This window comes from Pantherophis guttatus, chromosome 3 (genome assembly GCF_059756535.1).
Source record: "Pantherophis guttatus breed Tessera chromosome 3, ASM5975653v1, whole genome shotgun sequence".
Taxonomy (NCBI): domain Eukaryota; kingdom Metazoa; phylum Chordata; class Lepidosauria; order Squamata; family Colubridae; genus Pantherophis; species Pantherophis guttatus.
This window is the reverse complement of record NC_142065.1, coordinates 215,689,282-215,698,667: the sequence shown is the minus strand read 5'-3', so window position 1 is coordinate 215,698,667 and position 9,386 is coordinate 215,689,282. Positions and strand designations below refer to the sequence as shown.

The window sequence follows — 9,386 nt, the reverse complement described above, 5'->3', positions numbered from 1 at the left end:
CTGCAGAAAGAAGAAAGGGAAGGAAAACAAGGTTTTGGAGCTGTGGGAGCCAGTGGAAACATAGAAGGGAATGTACGCTAATTGGGACGGCCTTGGTTTTCAGGGTGCTTTATCTAAACTGATACGTTGTTTCTTATTAAGACAATCTTTCTTGAGAATATGAACAGTAGAAAGCCAGGAAAATAACTTGAGGTTTGCTGATTATGAATATTCATGCTTACATCATCTATTACCTATGCATATGTATGACTATGATTTTCTCCTCCTTTCCTGAAATGTATAAATGGGAGGACAATGCTTTTGCTTGCAGGAGCCTCCTTATTTTCTGGAGGGCATTCCTTCAGTGCGCAGTTAATAAAGACATACTGTGGTGAGCCTTGCTTGTTGGTTTTTTGGGTCCTGCATTTGATTCCACAGAAACTGGTGTCAGAGGTGGGATTCACAGTCTTTGAGCTGTGACCAGGGACAACAGCTGGGGCGCCTCACAGGCCAAGTGTTGATCCCCTGTCCCTGCCCACTGCCACAGAAGGGCACCGCTTACGAGTGTGTGTAAGGCCACAGCCTGTTTTGGCTAGGGGGGGCTTGTTCAAGGCAAGTGGTCCCTTTCCAGGCTAATTCTCAGCTGCCCTGCTGTGAGCTCAGCTGAGCAAGGAGGTGTCCAGAAAGCAAGGGACAATTTGGCTCGGAAGGGGCAAGTTCGAGCTTTCCGTGCTGAAGAACAGAGACTCTGTTCACACTTCCTTCTTCCTATTGTCTCAATGAAGTTCCCTAAACTGACCCTTGGCAGGAAGGGAAGAGGGTAACGGTGCTCAGGCATACTATGATTGGTGAATGTATGTTTCCCAAATGAATAAATAAATCTGCTTTGGGTCTGGGGCCTTGCAAAAAAAGGGAGTGTGTGAAATTGAAAAGGATCACAAAAACTGTTCTGCCCAGGGGAGAAGAGAAAAAGCCCAAGATGTTAATCCAAGGACCACAATAATTGGTGCTCAGCTCTAAGCTCCAGGTGGAGACACCCGTAATTGAGCAGAATTGTGGGAGATGGAGACCTGCCCCAGAGTGATGCTTTCCCCCACCCCTCTCTCGCCCGGAGGCTTTTCCCACTCTCCCTGGAACAGATCCCTCCCTACCTCCGTGGCCGCTGAAGGAGAAGGGAGCCACGAGGCAAAGGGTCAGTTGCTCCTCTGGCCTGCTGCTGATCAGCTCACTATGCTTCTTGCTCTGTTTCACACAATCGTAAGGCTGGAAGGGACCTTGGAAGTCTTCTAGTCCAACCCCCTGCCCCAGGCAGGAGTAGAAAGGAAGGACTCGGTCATTCTGTAGTCTTATCCTATTCCTCTGAGCTCTTAAGAGTTTTCCAACTTCCTGTCTCCCACTCAGATTTGTGATATGTAGCTGCAGCTTTCACCAGATTTTAAAAAGCTTATTCAAGAATGGACAGACTTTAATTCTAGCATTTATTTTGACCACAGGAGGCCCCACACAGCCAGCTTTGTCCTCTTGGCACTCCTCAAACATGGAGCCTTTATTCTGTGGGTTCCACGGATTGCTATGATTCACCCACTTTAGGAGATGCCAGCCTGGGTGCTCAGAGGTGTTCCTGGAAGGGATGGTATCTCCTTCCCTTTTGCTCTCAGAGCAATGGGATCTGCACTGGGAAGCCACTCTGAGAGCTGGCCCTACGTATTTTCCAGTTCCTCCAGCAGAGGAAAGCAACCTGTTGTCCCATAGCTGCCAAGGGCTCTAACCTTGCCTCCCCTCCCCAGCTTCCTGAGACTCTTACCTACTGGAGGACGGGTGGCAGCATCAGCAAAGGCTTCTTGCCAAGTTTCACCCTATCCTGTTGGGATCAACCCGACTGGCTGCTGCCCACCCACAAAGCAATCCTCCTGGGAAAGGGCAGCCCCACCAGAAATTGAGGAGGAGCAAGGGCAGCCCAGGTGGGGAATAGGGCTGTGCATTCAGATGGGGACAGTTTACTTTACTTTATTGTCATTGCACCTCGTACTGCAAAATTAAATGCCACCTTCAGTGTACATCATACATAAGAAAACTATATTTTAAAAAATGAAAACACATCGTTCACATTCTATACAATTGAATTGAAAACCCCTGATACTGCATTAGTATTGCACTATAGAGTAGAATTCAATATAGTTAATTGCTCTGGGATAGAAGCTGTTTTTCAGCCTATTTGTCCTTGTTTTTAATTAACCAGTACCATCTGCCAGATGATAATAGTTCAAAAAAAGGGTGCCCAGGATGAGATGGATCTTTAAGAAGGTTTTGAACTTTCTTAAAACAGCGGGAACTATAAAGGGGAAGGGGAAGAAGGAGATAGTGGTGACTGCATCCAAGAGTCTCCCAGCCTGGTTGGGGGCTGAAGGCCAGTCACCCCACTCTTTTGCTGTGTCTCCCCACATGGCTCCCCCCCCCCGGGGGGTCTGGTCCTTCTAGAAAGAAAGGCGGGCAGGCAACTTTTCGGGGCTTGCACAACAGAAAGTCTAGTTAAGCAAACCTGTGGGGTTCTCTGGCAACCCCAGGAAACTCAGGAAGGTTGAAATTCAGCTGATTGTCGGAGGAGAGCCCAAAGGCCTGAGCTAGCCAGCTTGGTTAAGTACGTGGTGGTGCCGGAGCAGCCCGTCCGAGCTGCAGCGCCAGTTTTCAGCGCCGACTCTATCGCTTTCCGCCATGACCATCTGGCCCGAAAATGGGGTTTCAGCTCCGGCCACCCCCTCCCATTACCGGGGTTTCAGGCCAGCGGAGACCTCGCCTCCCCTTAGGCGGTCACCAAAGGTGCGAGCCGGCCGGGGGCGATCTCCGCCAGCCCGCTGAGGTCGAAACCTGGATGTGCCCCCGCAGGCAGGGTTCGCGGGCCCCGACGGACTGGGCGCTCTCCTTCTACAGCCCGAAGCGGCGCGACCCCTCCCTCGGCGCATCCGAGGGAGAGCCGCGAAGGGCTCTTCAGGATCGAACCGGGTTTCCCAGCTCTTCACGCTGCTCTCCCCCCCCCCCCGCCGACCGGCCCCTTATCGCACACGAGCCCGGGGAGCCCGGTCCGGTCCTGAAGAGCCCATCGCGGCTCCCCCTGTGTTTTCCTGACCGATTCACCCTCCGGAGGGAAGAAGTATTGGGCGAAGGGGGGACGGGCTGGACGCTCCCTCCTCTGTCCCACTTGCAAAAATGTCCTTTGCCGGAGAAGCCCCCAGCCCCTTGTTTCCAAGGAGCAAAGCACTTGACAAGCAGCTGGGTGGGCCGACCAGACAGCCCGACTTCTCCTGCTGAGGAGTGCTGCATTGGGGGGGGGGGTAGAGTGCAGGGAGTGCCTAGAGGCTGGCCAGGGTTTGTGGGAGGGTGAGCCCTAACCTTTGCGTGGTGCAGCAAGAGGATTCCACAGGGTTCTGGTTGGACTTGGAGCAAAGCACCAAATTAATCACTGAAGCCCCTCCCCCCATGCCTGCCACTCCCCTTACCTGCTGCCCTTTTGGGCTTTCTCAGCCTGGGGCAGGAGGCAGTACCTGCACTTCTGGGCACTGCCCAGCGGATTTAGCAGGAGACAAGAGGGAAATGCGAATGGCTCCCCAAGAGGGCAGAGTTGGGCTCTGAGCCAAAGAGAGAGAGAGGGCCAGCTGGGAGGCTGAGGTGGAGGGGGGCACCTCCAGGCATGGACTGCAGCCCCCCTGGCAAAGACCTGCTCTGTGCTCCCTGATCCCATAGGACAGAAGGCAGAAGCTGCCTTTTAACAGGTAATTACTCTGTAATTATGTGATTTTTGCCTAATTCAAATGCAATTAGAGTGAAGATTGCTCTTTATAAGGAATGTCAAGGTTTCTGGGCAAAAGAAGCCAAGTTGATTTCTGTGGAGCAGGAGGCAGCCCTCCCCCCCAAAAATAAGGCTTATAGGGGTGGGGGGGCAGAAGGTAGCAGAGAGAGAGATGCAGAAGGCAAAGTCCAGCCTTCCTGGGACCCTAGACACGTGAGGTGGTCCTGATTCTCTCTTTGAGCTTTAGGCTGCAGTTAGGAGGGGGGAGAGAGAGAAGTAGAAAGGAGGTGGAAGGAGGTGGGGCCTGCAGCATCTTTCTGCCTTTCCTTCTTTCTGAGCAGCCATGCGTCCCTCATGCGAAGCCCAGTCCATGAGGGAGCCTCAACTGCTATTGGGAAGGTATTTTACAGCTCAGGTGAAGTGTACTGGTGAAGGATTTGAGTTGTTAGTGGGTCATCCTAGCATGTTAGGTGAAACATTTATTATTCCTGTTGTGACTTTCTTCCTTGTAACAGGCGTCATGCATTGGTGTATGGCTAACCCAGGTCTGAGTTTAGCTTGTTCTGTGACATGGCCAATATATCTGGCAGACTCCACAGAGATTATTTCATATTCAGGTGATTTAATCAGTAAATCTATGGTGTTTTATGAAAATGCTACTTTATCACCTGGCAATGGTGCTGGTGGCACCTGACTAATGTCTAAAGACCAAGTTGCTTCACAACACAATTGCTTTACATCTGTGGATGGAGCATCCGGAGGGTGTGCTGAGCATAACGCAGGGCAGGGGGTGGTGTGTCTTCCTGAACCCTGGAGGTGGACTGAGCAGGTGGGAAGCCCATCTCGGAACCAGCCGGACAGAAGGGAAATCTTGGACTTGATTTAGCCTCAGCATCGCAAGCACACAAGGGGGCAACTCTCAGAACAAGACTGCGAGTCCGCCAGGCCTCTGGTGGCCCTGTCCAACAAGCCAGATAAAGGCGTGGCCACTGCTGCGGGGCCGGATGACCAGAGGAAAGGAAAGCCTCCCCCCTCCTGGGGGGCCTGGATGATTCTGGCACAGGTCATAAAAGAGATGGACCCAGCAGCATCTTGAAAGTAAGACAGGAAATGCAGGTAGTCCTAGACTTATGACCACAATTGAGGCCAAAATTTCTGTTGCTCAGCGAGACAGTTATTGAGTGAATTTGGCCCTTTTTACAACCTTTCTTGCCACAGTTAAGCGAATCCCTGCAGTAGTTAAGTTAATGATACGGTCCTTAAGTGAATCTGTCTTCCTCATTGACTTTGCTTGTAAGAAAGTAGCCAAATGTGATCACAGGATCCTGGGACACTCAACCATCATAAATATGAATCGGTTGCCAAGTGTCTAAATTTTGATCACGGGATCATGGGGATGCTGCAATGGCCGTAAGTGTGAAAATCGGTCATAAGTCACTTTTTTCAGTGTCGTAACCTTGAACGGTCACTAAATGAACTGTTTTAAGTCAAGGACTACCTGTAGGCAGCATGGTTTTTTTCAGCCACTTTTGCCAGACTAACCTTTTCCCCTTTCTTGACTGACTGACTTCCATAACAGATCATTGGAAGGCCATATAGGAACAAGGCATGTCTTGAGTTGGAAAAGAACAATTACACTCTGAAATATGCACCGGTGGCCTGGACGGATCTCGGTGGATATTCAAACCACCTCAGCTCATTCAAAAATTCTACTCCAATAGTGCTCAGCAATGCTTCCTCATCAAATCAGAGAGGGGTGCCAAATGGGGAGACTTGAGTTTCAGGGCCGTGTCCTCTGGTCTTCGGTACTTTATTAATGGCTGAGGAAACCGGTAAAGGAGAACGCTTCTCAAATTTGTAGACTGCAGAACAAGATTGGATGGCTAATACCATCCAATATTTTGAAATAAAATTCAAAATCACCTGAATAGGATTAGATCTGGATGGGGAGAATTGGGCTGAAGCTAGCAAAATCAAATTTAGTACAGACAAGTATAATGTTTTTCCACTCTAGGGAACAAAACTCAAAGAAACCCCCATTTGGGGAGGGGGTGAGATTCCTGTTTTGATTAAGAAGAAAACAACCCCCGGACAGTAACAGAGAGCAAACTGAAGACAAGGCAGCAGCCTGATGTGGCTGCAAACATTTTTAGAGTACAGAAGCAAAATTTACAAGAAGTGACTGTCCCACTGATGTGCTTTGTTAGACCGCACCTCGCATCTCGGGGTGCTGTGTCCAATCCTAGGCATGATTCTCAAGAAGGACTGGGGGGAACTGGGAAAAGTCTGGATGAGGAAGAGGAGAAGAAAAGACCACAGGATCCGTCCTGTCGTTCCAAATGGGGGCATGGAATAATGAGGATTAAGGCCTTTGAAAGGAGCTTTGGCTGGAGGCCCAATCCACCAATGCCCCCTCCAGGCCCCCCTCCCCCACATATGTTTCTGTGGATTCCTGCCCTGGGCTGGTGGCTTCACTGCCCTTCCAATGGCATTATGGCCAGACCTCTCTGGCACCAGCTAGCAGGACCCCTCCTGGTCTGAGGTCCCGTCATCTGCCACTGGACATGCAGGGTCTGGGGGTGCTGCTCAGCAAGTGCCCTCTTGCCCTCTGCATGGCCAGCTGCACCAAATCAGCTGCCCTTTCTGCCAGGGGTCTCTGATGGGCTGCACCCCCCACCCCCGCATCACGCCTGCCAAGAAACAGATCCCTTCCTATCCAAAGAGGCGAGGCTCAGGGGGAGCGGTACGCTAGGGAAGCTCTCCTGGCGACAGGGGTGGACAGTGGCGGAGACCGGCTGCAGAGTTGGGAGCGGGTAGACCGGAGGCCTGCATCCAGCTTATACTGGGCAGGAAGAAAGTATGTCAGATTGGAGGGAAGGGACCGGCGCAGCGAACCGGCCTTCGGGGCTGCTTGAAGCCCAGGTCCCGCACTGCCAGTGCTCTGAGCGGCTGCTCCGAAGGCACCCCGGAGCTGCTCCTAGCCAAGTGGGTTTGGCTGCCCCCGGCACGAGCCAGGTCAGGGCAAGCACGGCCACCACTGCCAAGCCCAGTGCTCCTCTCTCCCTCCCCTCTATTCCCGGCTTACCTGAAGACCTTCAGCCAGGCAGGTATGCTGCTGCCGATCCAACAAAGTGTCCCGAGAGAAGCTGAGCTTCTCCTCCCTCTCCTGTCCCCGCCCCCTCACTTGTTTCCTCCCCTCCCTCCCCCCCATGACACACCGGCCCATCCCAGGCTGCACGGGGCCAACAGCCTCCACGGTTCTAGCAGGTACCTGCCCAGGGTGTGCAAAACCCTCCTACGCAGGGGCTTGGTACTCTCCTCTGTTCTGCCTGGCAGGGAAGCAGCAGCAGCTGGTGTGGGGGAGGAGCATTCAATGACTTCCAGGAGACTGGTCTTGCCCCCCACCCCCTCTGTTATCCCAACAGTGTGGTTACTGGCAGTGTGAGTGTGTATGTGTGTGTGGGCACACATGTGTGCTTGTCAAACGACCCCACGGCCCCATTTCCCAGCCCTGTTTAATAGGCCCAAAGCAGTTGGGGGCCCATCCAGAGCTTCCTCTGAAGCAGAGGCCAGAGAACTGCCCACTCCCCCACCTGGAGGAGTGGGGGAGTGGGCTGATCTCCCTTTGCCTCTGGAGGAGTCCTGCCTCTCACCTGCTCCTCCTTGGCACACAGGGGTTGTGGCAACTGCTGGTGGGCAAAGCGGGCTAGAGTGCAGCTTGGAGGAACCCGGACCTGTGGGCCTTCCCTTCCTATGGAAACAAAATCCTTCTCTTTGCCAGGTGCTCTGTTCTTTGGGGACTTCAGTGCCATTCTAGTCGCCCACCCCATCCCGCTCCACCTTCACTAGCTGGCCAACTGCCCAGGGAGCCCTCCAGAGGTATCCACTGGCATCCTCTTGTCAGGATGCCCACTTTCTGCCACTGGGAGGGGGGTTCACAGGGATCACAGCCACTGAAGGTTAGATGGGATGTTGAAGAAGATGCCCGCCTGAGACAGCAGCAGGAAACTGGTTTGGACAAACAACCTCTCTTTTCCGTCCATAGGAGACCCAGAGCCACTCTGAGGGTCCCAGCAGAGAAGTTTGCACCTCCTGGTCAGGGAGCAGTTTGGTGTTCCCAGAACTGCTGCCTCAGTCCATGAGTGCCTTTTAGGTGGGTGGGTGGAGTGAGATCTGAAGGAGGGGGGACTTTGGCCAGAGCAGTTGACTGGCTGTTGCACACTGTTTCACCTGCAACCAGAAATTCCTCAAGTCTTCTTTCTCCAAACTTCAAAGCAGTTTCAGGGCATAGCTGTTGAAATGCGAATTTCCAAGTTTTTCTTCCAGTCCAGAATTTCCAATGAAATGCCCCCCTCCCCTACTGCAAGGACACCACAGGCTGAAAGCGTCCTCAGGGTCTGCGAATGGCTTGGGCCAAAAATCATCCTCAGGAGGCTTAGCTGTTGGGGGTAATTAGGGAGGGGGTTGCTGGGTGGGAGCATCAGCTGACCAGGCATCTATAAAAATGGCAAGAAGCAGCTGAAGGAAAGGCCAGGCCAGCTGCTGCAATTCTTAGGGGTGGTGGGGAATTCATCAGGTAGAGTTATTAGATTCAGAAAAGCATTTGGGCAAGGGGGAAGCTACAGGTATTGGTGCGAAGAATGTGAGGCCACAGGACATTCACAGAGGGTCACAAGGAAGCTTTAAGTCAAGACAGTAAAACAGCAGAGATGACCTCAACTGGGCCTCTGGCCAGGTGGGGGAGGCTGCACCAGAGCAAATAGTCCAAAGAGGAAGAAGCAGGCCAGGGAGTTTGATTCTGTCCTGGGAGGGCACACAAGGAGGGTGGGAGCACCTGGCAGCAGAGAGTCTTTGGGAAAGGCTGAGGCCATCACTAGGAGCCAATGTGGGTCTGTCAAGGACCAGGGCACTTAACCAGGTTATCCTTCTTGCCTCTGGGGGTGAAGAGACCAAGGGGATGCTGAGGGTGGGGTGAGTTGGTCAGCTTTTGCACTGCCCTGCTGGATGAGACGGGCACAAGGACGTTGGTGTCAGCCTCCACTTTTTCTGCTTTGGCTGCCATAGTAACGGAAGGGGGGAGAGCAGATAGCATGGGGGGGGAAGCGTGCTGGAGGAAAACGAAACCGATAGTTAAGCCACCGGACTGTATCTTTGAAGCTGCCAACGGTCGTGGCATTCCTGATTGATGACGCTGCCAGACATGTGCTTCCACCTGACCCCTGGGAGACCTTTGTATTTGATGATTTACGGTGGACAGTGGGAGGGGATGCTTCCTATATGCAATTTTCGTGTGTATTGCCTTAGATTCTGCTTTCCTTTGGTTGCGTTCACTTCATCTTCTAGTAAAAGTACCTTTCTCTATAAACAATGGAGTTTGGGTCATTCTTTCCTGGACTTTGAAGGAAGCACATCTGACAGTTGGTGGTACCTTGGTCTGGGGCATCTGGAACTGGTTAAACAGTTGCACTAAATGCTTATTCATCAACAGTTTTGCAGTGGATTTGGAGTAAAATATTGAGGTTGGGGTCGCAGGAATCCACATATTACATATTTTTATAAATAGCCTAGTCAATGGAAGAAAAGGGATGCTTTTCATATTGACCAGGTGGCCAAGACAGAAGGT

The 9,386-nt window shown here is 52.3% G+C and overlaps 1 protein-coding gene across 1 annotated transcript in view; it reads right to left on the bottom strand.

Moving 5' to 3' along the window:
* EPPK1 (epiplakin 1) overlaps positions 1–6,951 on the bottom strand; it is a 35,830-nt gene extending 28,879 nt beyond the window's left edge. The window contains exon 1 of the mRNA XM_060682137.2: positions 6,849–6,951. The gene's annotated coding sequence lies outside the window, so the exon portion shown is untranslated. The remainder of the gene's footprint in view (positions 1–6,848) is intronic.
* Between the last annotated feature and the right edge of the window lie 2,435 nt (positions 6,952–9,386).